Source organism: Phyllostomus discolor, chromosome 3 (genome assembly GCF_004126475.2).
Source record: "Phyllostomus discolor isolate MPI-MPIP mPhyDis1 chromosome 3, mPhyDis1.pri.v3, whole genome shotgun sequence".
Lineage (NCBI taxonomy): Eukaryota > Metazoa > Chordata > Mammalia > Chiroptera > Phyllostomidae > Phyllostomus > Phyllostomus discolor.
This window is the reverse complement of record NC_040905.2, coordinates 12240070-12256386: the sequence shown is the minus strand read 5'-3', so window position 1 is coordinate 12256386 and position 16317 is coordinate 12240070. Positions and strand designations below refer to the sequence as shown.

The 16317-nt window shown below is 49.6% G+C and overlaps 1 protein-coding gene across 3 annotated transcripts in view; it reads left to right on the top strand.

Moving 5' to 3' along the window:
- Positions 1 to 7417: 7417 nt before the first annotated feature.
- The window catches only part of RAI14 (retinoic acid induced 14), a 132961-nt gene continuing 124061 nt past the window's right edge, over positions 7418 to 16317 (top strand). Inside the window, exon 1 of one of the 3 annotated variants that reach the window (XM_028520693.2) lies at positions 7418 to 7620. The gene's annotated coding sequence lies outside the window, so the exon portion shown is untranslated. The remainder of the gene's footprint in view (positions 7621 to 16317) is intronic. The other 2 variants (XM_036020222.1, XM_028520707.2) reach the window with 2 other exon arrangements.

The window sequence follows — 16317 nt, the reverse complement described above, 5'->3', positions numbered from 1 at the left end:
TCTACAGGTCATCTCTCCAAATAGTCTGGAAACTCCGTCAAGGTCAAGAGCATCTCATATTTCTTATGTCTATGTGTGTTCAGTGCTGTACCTTATATATTAGTTGATAAAGTTTCCATAAAAGACTTAGCAAATAGTACCCTAGAAATGTTTAAACTGTAGCCCATGACATTTTAAATAACAGCTGAGTTGATTTTGCTATATACCACTATTTTATTTCACCCCAGATTCTATGTATCTGTTATGCTTTTCCTATTAGTGATAATTCTCAATATTATTTCTTTACCTCTTACTCTGTGCCAGGCATTATTGTATGTCCTATATATGTATTAAATATTTAATCTCCAAAATAATCCAAGAGTCAGGTACTGATATTTGTCCCATTTTGCAGATGAAGAAACTAAGGCCAAGGGAGATTAAGTGGTCTGCTAAAATTGCCCAACTAGTTTAAGTGGAGAAGTCAGGGTCCAAACACACTACCTGACAGGGTCTCTCTCCCTTCCTCCCTCCCTCCCTCCCTCCCTCTCTCCCTCCCTTCCTTCCTTCCTTCCTTCCCCACCTCCCTCCCTTCCTAAAATGCTTTCATTTCTGATCTTTGCTCCACATTTAAAAACAAAGAGAAAATAAAAGCAAGTTCATCGTAATTGCTGCCCAGCCGCCGACAATGGCTTCAGCCTGGAGAAGCCGCTCTGTAGGCCGTGCTGGGAGGCTGCTGGCCAGATCACAGCCTCTCTGTTCGCCGCTCCTCTGCAGAGCTGGCCTCGCACACGTACTCCCCACTTCCTCCCAAATACCCACCATCTTCCGTCCGTCTGAATGGAACGTGCGAGTAAGAATGCCCAGGCTCAGAGCAGAAGGCGGTGTGGTCAGGGAGCGCGAGTCCGGAGGAGAAAAGACACCCGAATGTTTTCATAATTTGCATTTCTGAACACGAGTGTGTGATGTTGGACGTGAATGGAGAGTCTTCTTAAGGCACACAGTGTAAATTAAAATGCTTGAAAACACTTGCCAGATGTCCACAAAGCGAATATGAGACCCGCTCAGACCCCCACCTCCCTCGCTTTGCCCCCTGGCCCCTGGGTCTTTCGGTGGCAAGTTTCCCAGGCCAACTCAGTGCCAATTTCGTCTTCTGGCTCCCCCAAAGGGCCTCCAAAATTCCCTTCCCTGTTACATAATTCGACAGGACAAGCTCCCCTCGGGTTGGCCAACAGTAACCTCAATAAACTTAACACCCAAACCCTGGCCTCTCCCTCATATCAGTCTATTACTGTGAAGCCCATTTGCCTTCCTGGCCCTTGTGTGCTGAGGGTCCCGGGAACCCATGGGAGGAAGTCGCCGTGGCCTCTTCCTGCTTCTGCGGGCATCTGCGGACCTTCCTGGTCCCCAGCATACTTGCACAGGGATCCCTCTGGCCCCCCCGATTCACGCCTCCTCTCTCTGGCCTGTCCCAGGGCCATCGGAGACATGTTCATGCTCCGAATCCTCTCACTCTGAGGCTCAAACAGGAAGCCCAGAACGATACATTTCAGGACTGTCTTTGGAAGAAAACAGAAGACTCCTAACTTTACCTTAGAAGAACCTCCGTCCTGAATGTGAGAAACCTGCTCAGGGCACATATTTGGATAGTTGAGGAATGTGTATGAAGGCAAAACAAACAGAGGGCTGGTGGAATTCTGTTAAATATCTTCGCAGTGCAGTCATATATCTTAAGCACTCACAGTCTGCCGAGGAAAATGTCTCTTAAAAATGCGCTCCCTCGCACAGCCGAGAGATGAACTTTGAAAACAACAAGCACTCTACTTCATGTGGCCCGCTAATGACTTCAAAGAGAGTGACAAAAAGGGAAAACTGGGGATGAACAACAGGAGCTCAATGGCTACAGGACCTTTGAAAAACATAAACAAGAAGCCACAACAGATGCTAAGTAACTCATCAGCAAGAATAGTACGTTCACAGGTTTATTATGGGCGCGTTGTTCGGATTGGGGAAAAACAGGAATTAAAATACCTCGTAGGCAGAACTTGATCTCAGCGAAGAAGACAAAAAGCCCAGAGCTCAGGTTTAATGCTCTAACAGAAAACAAGGGGAGCAGGCCAACAAAAACAGCGGCCCGGTTTAGGATCGCCCTGTCAGGAAATCATTCAGGAGCAATGACTTTTGCAAGGGCCTTTGCAAGAGCCACCCCACCCTCTTCACCTAGCCTCCCTTGGCTAAGTCAAGAACCAGATGCTGCAGGCACGGCAGGGGCGGACAATAAGGCGTGGCCTCACGCCCCCATCCTCTAGGGAGAGGGCAGAAAGTGGTGGACCCCTTGAATCAGTACTGGAGGAGACAGGGCCAAGACGACTGGTGGTTTTTAAAGGCAGGTGACTTTCATGGGTGGCCAAGGGCATGACCCACCGCGGAGGATGAAAGAGAAGTTGTGCCTGGCACACTCGTGGGTTTCCCTGCCAGGTTATTGCTTCTGACGGTGGAGCTTTGTGAAAGCCCCTTCTATTGGCCTGCCGATAACATCTAACCACCTTCTGGATGTTCACGAGGCCCTCACAGTGCCCTCCCCCACCGCCTCAACGGGAGAGTCTTTTCTGGGATTTCTGACGTGCATAGCGGAACAACCAACCTGGCAGCACAGTGGCTATTTGGGTTATCTTAAAATGTTTCTTTTGTAAAAGGGGAGGCCACCAAGAATGAGTTTTCGGTGTTTGTGGTCTGTCCCACAGTGATGACACCCCGGGTCCCACTCCTCTTTATCCGGTCTTCCACCGGAAGCGGGAGAAGCAGTGGCCTCACTGTGAGAGCAGTGTGTGAACAGAGGCGGCTCAGAGGCAACCCAGAGCGTGGGTGACAAGATCGCTCTGGAGCTGGCATCCCACACTCTCATGCTGGGCCCCAGTCTTTCTGTTTCTATGATCTGAGCAGTTGCTGGATCTATTCAAAACACAGTCTTGGCCCTGGCTGGTGTGGTTCAGTGGACTGAGGGCTGGCTTATGAACCAAAGAGTCACAGGTTCGATTCCCAGTCAGGGCACATGCCTGGGTTGTGGGCCAGATTCCCAGTGGGGGGTATATGAGAGGCAACCATGCATGGATGTTTCTCTCTCTTTCTTCCCTTCTCTAAAAATAACTAAATAAATTTTTTAAAAACCAAAGTTTTGGCATCTCTAAAAACAGAATACTCCATCCGGCTGCTGTGAGGCATCAGACAAACTACATCTACTAAAATCCTCAATCCATATCAGCTCTCACAGAGGCGGGACTGAAGTTAAGAGTGAAGAATGCTCTAAAGCCAGACCGTCCTAGTTGGAACCCCAACACTTCCTAGCTGTGTCTTCCGGCAAGTTACTTAATCCCTCTGGGCCCAGTTCCCTCAGGGAAGCAAAGGGGATAGTCACGGTACACACAGGGTTCGTATGAGGACGACATGACCTACCATGAGGGGGACCGCCATCTCCACTTGCTCCGGGCAGGTCCAGCTTATGCCTTTCGTCCTAGCATCTGGCTGCTCTAGAATGTGCCTGCCCCGTTTCACTCTCCAACGTGTAACAGGTGTAACAGTGTCCCAGACTGGCTAGGTCAGTACACGGTCGCTGTCGTTGATGTGTGTACCACTCAGGAAAGGGCCTGGTACGGAGCGGATGCTGAATGTGTGTTAGATGCTAACAGTAGCTCCTAGAGCAGTGCTAGCCAAGAGAAATCTAATGCACGCCAGATGCTAATTTTTAATTTTCCAGTGAAACACATTTTAAAAAGAAAAAAAGGAATCACTGAAATCAGTGTCAATAATATATTTAACTTAACAGAGTCAAAATATCAATATCTCAATATGTAATCGGTATAAACATTATTGAGGGACTTTTCTTTTGAATATCTGCGGGGTGGTTTGCATTTATCACACATCTCAACCTGGACTGGTGCCATTTCAAGTGGTCAGTAGCTTAGCAGACTAGTGGACTCGTGAGTGACATTTCAGGTGTTAACACGTGGCCAGTGGCTGACATCCTGGACAGCACGGTTTGGCAGACTTTGCATTCCCCCCGTGAGCTGACAGGCCAGTCTTAAGATCGTCTCCTGTCTGCAGTGTCAAGGTTGGGATGTTTAGCTTCTCTGCCATAGTCTCCCAAGCAGGGCTCCGATGCAGAGCTTTGGAGTGTATTGTGGCCAAGCATTGTAGTCTTACATCCTGAACAGATGCCCAAGGTCCCCGAGAAGGAAAGGATAGTAACTCACCCTTGGAAAACTCTCTGCTGGTTTCCTGGCACATGGAAAACCGTGGCCAGTCAGGGCTTGCAGGCTACTTTATGACGATGACCTTATTAAATGGTGAAAAGCAAGGCTGAAGTTACTTTATTAATTTCTCCCATGTTGCAGTTTCTTCCTATTTGAAAACATTCCCAAGAAAATGCAAAAAACCAAAAAGTGCCTTTTCTATAAATATTTGGGCTTTTTCCTGTGGATTACCTCCCTCCGACCTTCAGATTGTATTCTAGTTTCATTCCCTGGACCAGTCTCCTGTTGCCACACTCCCCTCAATCACGCAGCCTCCAAGCAGACCCAGAAGTGTGGTGAGACCCTGACCACACGCCAATACAGTGGAGGGTTCCTTCTCAGCTCTTGTGTGATACCTACCTCTGTTTCCTCTTTTGGGGACCGTTTCTTGTGACCCCAACAAGTCTTAGCTTTGGTTACCCAGAAGTTCATCATCTAGGAAGACTGATGAGAGACAGAGCAGGAAAGAAGGAATATAATAGCACGTAATTTCAGAAGTGAAAGCTTGGCCCTACCAATCAATGAGTTTCCTCTGTAGACCCTGCCCAGTCCTGAATGGCAACACGGTTTGGGGCTGATGATCCTATTGGTATGGCGAGAGTGACCTGCCAGAAGCATTGGAGAGCAATGCTTTGCTGAAAAATGGAGGGACCTTGTTGCTTGCGAAGGCTCCTTAAGCGAACAGAGTGGGCTTAGGATGTTGGAGCTGGAAAAATTCTCAGAGGCCATGCAATTCAGTGTTCTCTCTTTTACTGGGTAGGAAAGTGGGACCAGGAAAGGTTCAAACACCTGGTGAAGTTCAAATGGCAAGTTAGGAAAAGAGAGGGGTTGGGAAACTTGGTCCCCTTGCCCTGACCACTTCTAGTGCTGAACATCACACCAGTTACCTTCCTTGATCAGGAGTCCTTCCTCTAGCAACAAACGACGTGCCTTCCTTTCCAAAAAAGTTTTTATCAACTTTATGCAGGTTAGATGGTTTATGTTTTTTCTGAAGTCATTTAAGTATTTGTTTTTAAAATATATAATTTCTGTTATATTTTTTCCATTACCACTTTGTCCCCTCATACTGCCCCCCGCCCCCCCGCAATCACCACCCTGTTGTCTTTGTCCATGAGTCCTTTTTCTTTTTCCTTCTCTCACACACTTTTACTTGGGCCTGGTCTCCATCAAAGGGTGTTGTTCAGTGTATCCTGAATCCAATTAGCAGTTCCAAAAGGCCTGGGGGTGGTGGAGGGAGGGAGAAAAACCCCTCCCCCCCCAAAACAAACAAACAAACAAAAAACAGGAGAAAACTGTTCAGTCCCTTTCTTGACCAGCAACCCCCTACCGGTCTGAGTCTCAGGGGAAGGCGGTCTGCAACAGGGTCTCGGCACACCACCCTGACCCTAAAAGTCCTTTCTTCCTCAACCATCCTTCACCCGGAGCTGGCCTTGCTGATGTTAGACAGGGTGGGGGGTGAGGGACTCATGAACTAAGGAGAATGAAAACACACAAGCCACTTGGGGAGCCCCAGGGCTGACACAGGCAGGTCGGCTTATAGAGGCAGTGGCCGCAGGGACAGGACCCCGAAATGCAAAAGAGAAAAAAAGGAGAGACATGCCTTCTCTGAATAAAAAAAAAAGGCTGATGACCTTGCCTTACACGATTGTTTAATGTTTGATGCTTAATTCCTTCAGCTACAGAATCTTGTACACGTGTCAACTTCCCAAGGAGGCATGGTCTACACCCTCACCCCACTCCATGGCTGCCCCTGCTTGAGTGAAGAGACTAACCTGCTAGAAGCAGAACAGAAAACTCCTCAGTGGCAGTGTGGCTCCCGCCCACCCCAGGACCCTAAAGTGCACCATTACTGTGAACCACAAAGGAAAACCGTGCCGTAGAAATGGCCAGCGTTAAACCAAAAGAAAAGTTTGCCCGTTCGCCTTTCCTTTAGAGGGTGACTTTACCTGACTAGGAGAAAAGGCAGAAAGGGGAGTACATTTTTTTTTAAACTGGCTGTTCATCACCTCCCTAGGGAATCTCTGGTGTGTGATTTAGGAAGAGAAGACCACGCAGGTAACTACACAGCTTTTGCTCCCTGTTTGGTACTTTGATAAGTCACCAGTTAAAGCTAAGACAGGCTGTTTCCTTGGCTGGCAGGGGGTTTGGGCCTGGCGGATGGTGGTAGATAAAGTCTGCCCCTTAGATAAGATTTGGTCAAGGCATTATTGAATGAATTGAACTCTGTTAAGGCAAATTTTACTTTTGCTGTAATTGTTTTTTTAAGTTCAACAGAGTCAGAGGGACTCCCACCAGAAAGGACTTATACCACCTATTTCCTCCGGGAAGCTTCCTGCCCCAGGCAAAGAATGCAGAACTAATCCGGAGAACGGAGGGGCTTTGGTGAATTTTTAAGCCATAAGCCAGTTGGCATGACTACAATGGATGGAGAAGCCGTCCCAAACTGAAGAAGCAGGTGGAGGGCTTTGAAATCCTTGGCATTAAGGGAGTCCATCGCGTTCAAACACCGGGATCAGCCCGCTGGGGAAGGGAGAGAGGCTGTAGGGGTCTTGGGAGGAAGGCCACACCTACCCCTTTGCTTGGAGGCCCTGCTCTGGGGCCCCCCCCCCCCCCCCCAATCCGTGCCCTTTGGCTCAGGCAACTGAACGCTATTTTCTGTTGTCACCTGATGAGTGGAGGAAACAGACACTCCAACCAATCAGTGCAGTCCAGAGACTACGAGCACATCTATCTACTTTACTCTCTGTTCACTTTGCAAAATACAACCGATTTGATTCTGGTTAAAAGGCGCCTGGATCAGTAACGCTCCCACGACCACAAATGACTTTGGAAATGAATATTCGGGAGCTCCCCCGTCCTGGGGATCACAGTACCGGTCCTTTCCAGTAACTTTAGGTGATGACGATGACACATCTCCGCGGGAAGGGTCCCACGATCCACGCAAAACTAAGAGCAGGCCACCACCGCCCAGGGCTCGCTGCCGCGTCCTGAGCTACTCCCGCAGGTCGGGACCGGAGAGCCTGGCCGGGTCACCTGACTCGCGGAATTTAGGGCCCCGCGGGCTGGAAGGGGAGGGGAATGGTTAGCACCTCCCTTCCCGCTCCCGCGGGATCCGGGTCGGCGGGGCCGGCGCCGGGCGGCCACGTGGTGGAGCTGCCGCTGCCCCCGCCCCGCCAGCCCAGCCCCGGAGCCGCAGCGCCCACTGACCCCCGCAGCGAAGGAGGAGGAGGAGGAGGAACCGAGGCGCAGGAAGCCGGGCAGGAAGCGAGCCCGGCGGCCGCGTTTTCCTGGGGAAGCGGCGGGCGGGGTGGCGCAGCCAGCGCGGCCGGGCAGCAGCTGCGGTCTCCTGGATGGGGTGAGTGCGCAGCGCCGAGAGTTGGGAGGCTCCCCGGAGCGAGGTCCGCGGCTCCGGTCTCCGCCTTTGTGTCTGGGGCTCTGGCGGCGGCGGGAGCCCGGGACGGCGTGCCGGGCGGAGCGGCTCAGCGGGTGGCAGCGAGGGTCCCGCCACCACTCCCTTGTCCCTCGCCGGCCCGCGTCTGTCTGCGGAGGGCAGATTTGGGGGCAGGGGAAGAGGAGGACCGTTGGGATTTGAGTAGTGGGAGGATCGAGCCAAGTTAGGAGAGGGGTTTTCTTCCAGCGGCCCCGACTCGGGGCCAGCCGGGGCAGGGCGCGGGGCTACGGAGGAGCGAGCGCCGGTGGCAATGAATGACCGGCCCCCGGCAGGGCGTGTGGCGTGGGCCCTCCAGTTGCATCCTGTCCCACCTGCCCGGCCCGCCCGGCTCTGCCAGATCTCCGCTGCCCGGCTCGACCCGCCTCCGCGCTGAACTTGGAGTAGCTGAGGAGGAAGGCGGGAGACTCCGGGTGGCTCTGGCGAGCGAGGGTCCGCTATTGTTCCATTTCTGACTCCAGGAGCCCATCAGACGGCCCCAGCGTGCGGGAGAGGCCACCCCGGACATGCCGCTGCCTCCCGCTGCCCGTTCTCGGTCCTCCTTGTTCTTTTCCCGCCGCAGGTCTGAGGGCAGCTGGGAAGGAGGGATGCTGGAGTTCGGGCAGACGCTGGGACTTCGGGAGGAGGGAGGATGTGGCGGAGCGAGAGGGGCGCGCGGGCCGCCATCTATCCCCACCTCCGTCCCGGAGGGTGTGTATCCTCACTACCCACCTTCCCTTCGCTGCCGGCTTGGCAGGTTTGTATCCGCGGTTTTATTTCTGCACTTTGCAGGGTTCGGCAGCCAGCCCCTGGCTCACGCTCTCCTTTGCGTTTGGATTTCGCATCCCCCTTTTGTGGAGTAGCTGGGGTGGGAGCTAGGGAGCTCAGAACAAGGAGAGGCAGCTGACGGGGCAGACGGAGCCCAGTGTGAAGTGCGGGAGTTACAGGAGACCTCCCAGGCGCTGGGGCAGTAAATCCAGGCTTTCGTTCCTTTAAGGAGCGTAGCTCAGCCCAACTTTCTAGTGGCGATTGGGTTAGACCTGCGAATTCCAGGCCGCTCACCTGCACCAGCGGCTTCCCATGGCCGAGGCGCACAGGTCTTTTGAATGGATCTGCGTTTTCCTTCCGGTAGAGGAGAATCCCAGGCTCCCTGGGATGAGGAAACATTACCCCTTTCCTGGAGAATGTCATCTCAGACTCGAAGGGTCTGGCACCGGGGGGGAGCTGCTTTTGCGGATCAGGGGTCAGCAGAAGCTCCTCGTAGCGAGTAGAGGTTCGTCCACTGGAGGTTCGAACAAAGTTGGAGAAGACCTAGTGCATCAGCGGGAGGCTGGGTTTGGATTGCTGTCCCCAGTCTGCAGGTCCCCCTGTTCACAGGTGTGGCTGGGAGTTTTATTACCAATGTGTGTAATCCGATCATCTTTTCTTAACGGTGCCTGGCCAGTGCCTTGTTTTTCTCTCTTGTGCTTGTAAGATACATTTCACGTGAGGAAATTCATCCAGTTCCTATCATTTTTACAAACATGGATGGGGAGAGGCGGTCCCATGCTGGGCAGTTGGGGGTTTTTCATTTCCATTGCTTGAGATGCTTCATTAATGAATTTCTTGTATCATTTACACTCCTTAGATTTGTTTTACGGCTTTTTTGGGGGGTGGTGGTGGTGGTGATTACAGACCTGTTGAAAACTCTTGTTACTGTTATCTGTGAAGTTGAATGAAAAGGATGGATGCCAGGCCCTGGAGACTCCGTGGGGGCATGGCATAGCGTCCTGCTCACTGGCAGTGAACCTGACCATGACGCTCTGTCTCTGAATCGCCACTTCTCAAAGCAACCTTGAGACAGGTGCACTTGGTATCACACTCACGTTATAAAGGTGAAGCCACTGAGGTTTGGAGGTTAAAGAAACGACTGTGGAATTAACAGAATGTGATGAAAGAGTTTTGTCCCCTCATCCTTCCTTTAAAATAAAAACGAGTATGAAATACTTACAATCTACGTCAAAAGAGAATGTAGTAAGGCTTCCATTTCCCCATACTACCTGTGTTTAAGAGACACTAATCTTTTCATATTTGCTTTATATCTCCTCCTAAAAATAAACTGCAACTGAAATATTTTTTCCATCCCCCCCATCTCGGGTACCTACTGATGTGAAGTTCATATATAACGTTTCCAAACATGTACTTCTGGATGTTACCTCTTCAAAAACTGTCCATGAGCGTGTGTGTTTAACATTTTACATACATGGCATAGTTCTCTACACACACAACGTGCAGTTTTTAATTTGTCACTGTGTTTTCGAGGTACACAGAGATCTGACTTTAGCTTCTACAGAGAATTCCATTGTATGAATAAGTTAGAGTATAAGTTAGAGTATATTCATTCCCTCTCCAAGAGAAAACTAGAGTGTTCCCACTTTTCCAGTTACATCTTTTCTGCTGAGGACAGTCGGTCTGTTTCCGCTTCTTTACTATAATAGAGAGTGCTTCGATAAACATCTAAGACATATTTCCCCGGACACAAGTTTCTCTGTTACACACACAATTAATGGCTGGGTCGTGGGGTCTAGGTAATGCTACATTTCTTATTTCATTTCTCAACAAATATTTGGGGTGTAGCTAGGGCACGCTTGGGTATTCGTTGAATGAAAAAGTAAAATTCATCCGTTTTTAGCTCTAAGAAGATTATGTTAGCTGACTGGGTGCTTTTGTTCTTTTGTTTAAAGACATTTTTTAAAGATTTTATTTATTTATTTTTAGAGAGGGAAGGGAGGGAGGAAGAGAGAGAGAAACATCAATGTGCGGTTGCTGGGGGTCATGGCCTGCAACCCAGGCATGTACCCTGACTGGGAATCGAACCTGCGACACTTTGGTTCGCAGCCCGCGCTCAATCCACTGAGCTACGCCAGCCAGGGCTTAAGAATTTTTTTTTTAAATGAGAAAAGTTCTTCAATTATGACGCAGGAGCAGGAGACAGAAGACGGTGGGGCTGACTTGGGGTTTCGCATGGAGGCCTTTCTGCACCCGTGGCTGCGGCCGTCGTCACCTTGGATGAGTCATGCAGCCCTCCGCTGTCCCTTCCTTGGCGAGACGAGGGGTTTGAGGAAGCATTTCCAGAGGCACGTTCCTGCGCCAGGAGTTTAGGAAAACGTGGCCGCGTTCATGACATTTTGCCCCGACTTGTAATCCCTCAGTCTGGAAGCAGTTTAAGGCACTTGCATACATGGCTTCTCTGGGCACTTTCCTGCCTCAGAGCCGCTGTCCCTGCTGCTCCCGCTGTCTGCACCGCCCCTCACCCAGTCGCCCAGAGACATCTGCGTGTCTGTGCCTGCCACCCCCCCTCCCCCCGCAACCCCTACCCCAACCCCTCAGCTCGACCCCGCAGGTCTTCTCTCCACGTCACCTTCTCAGCCGGCCTTCCCTGGCCACCCGCTTCCAATGCACCTTGTTCTCTTGTCTGCTTTCCTTTCACCCGTGGTACTTGGGACCGTCCAACTTTCATTATACAGGGTCCGGCACAAATAACGCCCCCCTTTTTATTACAAAATCTTGTATTACAAAATCAGCATGTAATTCTGTAACAGAACAATAGCACACGCAAGCACACCGTATGATATTTAAAGTGAAATGTTCAAATTAAAGCTACAAATTATCACACCCATTTTATTATCCTACCAACCACACTCAAGCAGGCATTAGCTCTGCCGGACCCTGTGTCCTAATTTATATTAGTAGGCTGTCTTTTGGTGCTAGATTATAGAAACTCCATGAAAACAGGGGTTTTGTCTCTTTTGGTCACTCACTGACATATCCCTGGTGTCTAGAACAATGTGGACATATGGTGGGTACTCGCATGTCTGTCAAATGAATATGATGCTTTTTGATGTGGTTTTCTACTTAGAATTTCCCTTTTAGATATCTTAAATGGCTGTCATTGAGAACCCCGAGTCATATTTACAGGCTCTGTGTGGATAAAAGTTACAGCATCTGACAAAGAAAGCACCCTACTTAAATGTGTGTGACTTATCCTTTCAAACACTTGTCTTCAGGTTTTTTTTTCTGCCACCATTTGCCTAAACCCGAATTCAGAGGCAAATATAAGTAGCATGCTGCTTGGAGGTGCACCCATCTTTCCTTTCCCAATAACTTAGCTTTCCAACACGTTACCTGTGCAAGGTACGGAAAGGGATCCCGGTTCTCCTGTCCGCGCAGCACCGGCACAGACAGGCCAGCAGCGGTCTCCCGGAAGCACTGCCAGCCTCACGGAGATTTCTAGGACTAGACGTGTGTTTCTCTGAATTGCTGCAGGGGGAATACTCACTCTTGCCCTGACTTCTGTGCACTCATCCGTGAGGGTACTTTTACAGGGTGGGGGTGGAAATGATGACCTTTTTCTAAAGATCCGGGAGCAGCCAACATGTGGTAGGGTATGTAGAAATACTCTTAAGAGCGGTCCTTCACTCACAGTTCTGAAAGCATTCACTGTTACAGTGCGGTTTGTTATTTCCCTGGAAGCCAACTGAATTGTCTCTCTCTTGCATGATGCGTACAGGAATTGACAAACAAAGCTATATATATCAATGGCCTCTTGGGTACATTTTAAAGGGGTCATGGGGGAGAGGAGTCTAGTAGGGAGTCCTAGTTGAGGCAGATGGTATGGAGCAGCTATCTGAAAGAGAAAAATCTGGAACCCAGGCCCTTGGCATCTGCTGAGTGAGAACCACATAAACAAATCTGTCAAGCTTTGTCAGTGAGTGAACGAATTCTGGGCCAAGACTCTTAGTTTGACAGGAAGGCTTATGTCATTGGAACATGTCCTGTGAAAGTTGACATACTAGTGATTGGTCATTTTTCAAAGGTGAAAGGGAGCCCCTAACTTGAGGTGGACAGTTACGACCCCGTCACACTGCAGCCAGGAGCAGCTGCCTACGCATGGTGGCCTCTTCCCGCCGCCCAGAAGATGTGGGGACGTGTGAGTCAGTGGGCTCGTGGACCGTGGGTTGCTTTTTTTTTCCTGCCTTGAGAAAGGCAGAGGAAGGTGCGGGCAGGGCCCAGCCACAGCCTGTGCTGGTGCCCGGGGCCCTGCCCTGAGCCTCGGCAGGAGGTCCTCGGCAGGGCTGGGCCAGCTGGCTGGGCTGGGGAGCCTGCTGTTCTCTCTCTGAGCGAATCGGATTTCAGGTCCGTTCCACGTTCTTCCCGCGGGGAAGTTGATTCAGATGCCCTCAGAACCTTCTTGGATTTTTCTTTTTAATTCTTAGATTTTGGGGGGGGGGGCACTAAACCATTGTTCTATTTTGAGAACAAAAGTTTCACATGTCTTTTCTATGAGTTTTTTTTTAATTGGAAAAAACTATTCAACATGTGGGCATAGAAACTATAATCCAGTATCTGTAAGTCATCCAGAGTTTCCTAGAAGTGTTTTTTTTTTTTTAAGGAAAAAAATAATTTCTCTTGCCGACAGTATGTAGATGTCCAATCAGCAATCTCGATCAACTCCTCATCAGATTCTTTCCATGCTGTTCGGTTTTAAACCACGTTGGGCGTGCCCTCTGTGTACTTTTTCTACTGCTTTTCTTCTAGAGTCTCTCAAAGCCAGACAGATTTCCTCAGAGTGCCTCCCCTCGCCGCAGCCTGTCCCTTGGCCGATCTGTTGACGGCCGGCCGTGTCACTGCCCGTGCCTTGTCTGACAACAAGCGTGCTTTCTTCCTCCCCTTTGAAACCACCCCAGATTATTTGAAGTGCATGCCCCTCGGAACAAAGCGCGTTTGATTCTCATTACACTGCAAGTGGGTGTTTGTATCCGCGGTGGCAAAAGGAACACAGAGCGCTGCACACCCTATCCCGGTGATACCTGCTTGGGGCGCGGGAGGCCGCCTCCCCGGCTGCCTGGCCGCCCGCCCGCTCGGCCGGCTACGTCCATGTGTGGTTTCCAGAACACGCTCACCTGCGCTCCCTGCCCCATGCCTGCCTTGCTGGGGCATGGGACTTAGGATGTCACTTTTATTACATTCTCAGTGCTTCTCCCTGCCCTGAAGAATTGCAGTGTTTCATTTTTTATAGCTTACAGAGAGTTGTTATGCAGGGCATTTGAATCACTGAGAGAGACCCCCGTGAGAGGGAAGCATCTGAGTGTCTGGAAGTTCTGCTTTTCCAAGTCCTTGCAGAACACACGGAAACCTCCACATCTGTCTGCAGTTCACCGGCTCAGCTGAGTACAAAAATAGCCGTTTATCAGATAATTGTCTGTAATTATCTTTACATTTTCCCTGTTCCAACTTGGTATCTTCAGCAAAGTTCTACAGAAAAGGTTTTTTTTTTTTTGACTTACAAGTTTAATAACTTGATTCACTAAGCATGTGCTGCGCATATGAAAAGGGTAAGGAAATGAAAACACGAGCGTGCCCGGGATGAGGCAGGGGGGTGTGAGCGAGGGCGCCCGGCCGGAAGGGACGCCTTCTTCAGATCGCTCCATTCAGACTTTCTAGAGGGAGCTCGGGATGTGCCAGCCGTAGGTCCAGCGCTGTTCTGTCATTAAAGGCAATGCAACTTTTTTAAAAGGATTTTATTTATTTATTTTTAGAGAGGGAAAGGAAAGGAGAGAGAGAAACATCAATGTGTGGTTGCCTCTCATGCGCCCCCTACTGGGTACCTGGTCCGCAACCAGACATGTGCCCTGGACTGGGAATCGAACTGGTGACCCTTTTGATTTGCAGGCAGGCAATCAACCACAGATGAAAAGGGTAGGGTGTGACACACCAGCCAGGGTGGCAACCTAACTTTTTTAGGTAGTAAAAATGTTGGTCTGTTGGCCAGACTTTTAAAGATGGTTAGAGTTGTCTAATGCACAGCCCATAGTTGTCTTTGGGCTCAGGAGCTGACCCTGAGTTTAAACCCAGCTTCCCCCATTTATAAACTGTGCCCCTTGGGCCAAATAACCTTTCTAGGCTGCCATTGCCCCATCCGGGCACTGGGAATATTAACAATAACATCTAATTCTAAAGTGGTGGGAGCATTAAATGGTAGGATACTCATTTATCATAAAATAGTAGGAAAAACTAAAACTTTGCAACAGAAGATAAAATTTTGGTGAATGACAGTCATGGTCACTGTTGGTATATTGCTAATGTTACCATGTTCTTCATCAACCTGCCGTGAAGGAGCTGCCGGTGTATTGGCCGGTCTGGTTACACCTGCCATTGCAATCATGGCAATAAAGAGGGGTTGCCCCGGGCATCACTGCAACAGATCTGTGGAGTTCGCAGCTCTTCTCCCTGCATTGCCGTTCCTCCACTTAGTCCTTCTGTTGTCACACCATTCGTCATAGGGATGATGTAAAGGCTTGTTTCCTTCTGTGTGTCTTTTTTTAAAGTAGCTTTTATTTATTTAAAAATTTTTTAAGATTTTATTTATCCATTTCTAGAGAAGGGAGGGAGGGAGAAAGAGAGAGAGAGAGAAACATCAATGTGTGGTTGCTGGGGGCCGTGGCCTGCAACCCAGGCATGTGCCCTGACTGGGAATCGAACCTGTGACACTTTGGTTCGCAGCCCGCGCTCAATCCACTGAGCTACGCCAGCCAGGCTTTCAGTGTGTCTCTATAGTGAAGTGGCTGCCGGTTCGAATGAGCCACCAGTCTCATTCAAAACTGCATTAACACGTGGCTCCGCTTCCCTGGACAACTCGGTTCCATCACAGCCTGGGCACAGCGCAGAAGCATCGTGGTTCCAGTGAAGGTGGTTGCACGGACATACAGCGAGGGAGGGGGGAGCGGAATTCCCTCCCGAACCCTGTGGGAGAGTGTCCATTTGTTGATAGACAAAGAGATACACGTGTTTCTAAATTGTCCATAACAGAGTAGTGCCTGCGTTTGCCTAGAAGTTTGCCAGCCCGGAGTGAAATTACAGCGCTGGTTAATCATTCTTTCTTCTGCATGTGGCAGAGTAAATCTTTTAAACTACAACTTTCGTGATCATTAACTCGCAGTTAACTCAGATCTTAAGCTAGACCTGAGTTTTATGATAGTGAGTGAACGTTAAACATAGTAAAGTACATTTTGTGCTTAATTTGGTGTCTGCCTTGTTAGTGATGATGATAAGGGGCTGTTATTGCCACAGGGATCTGTCATCACAGCCTTAGAGGAAAATAATCTAAGTCGTGGCTGTCTCACAGAACTCTCAGCAAGCTAGAAACAGAAGACATCATGTTGAATTTTCTCATAGCCACACTCAACAAGAAAGAAACAAATGACATTAATTGTAATGATATATTTTAGGTTACCGAGCAGACCCAAAGTATCAACATGTACTCAGTAGGAAACTTATTACTGGTAGAGTTGACATTGTTTTTTCAGAGTAAGACTTTGACGTCGCTGTGTGTTTGCTGCTTGCAGCACTTGTCCGTTTGCATTGGTCACGCGTCACACGTGACTACCAGACAGCGTCAGTTTAAGTCATATGTCATCTTGTCGGTCTTGGCCTCCCAGTCATCCGGAACCTAGACTATCCTCATTAAATGCATATTTGATTGTTTCCCTGTGTCTTTAGCCAGTTATCAGGGGGTTTTGCTCATCGCTTTAAGCATTTCTTTAGAGAAATGTAGCTTCACCCCAAACTGATTTCATGGTATTATGG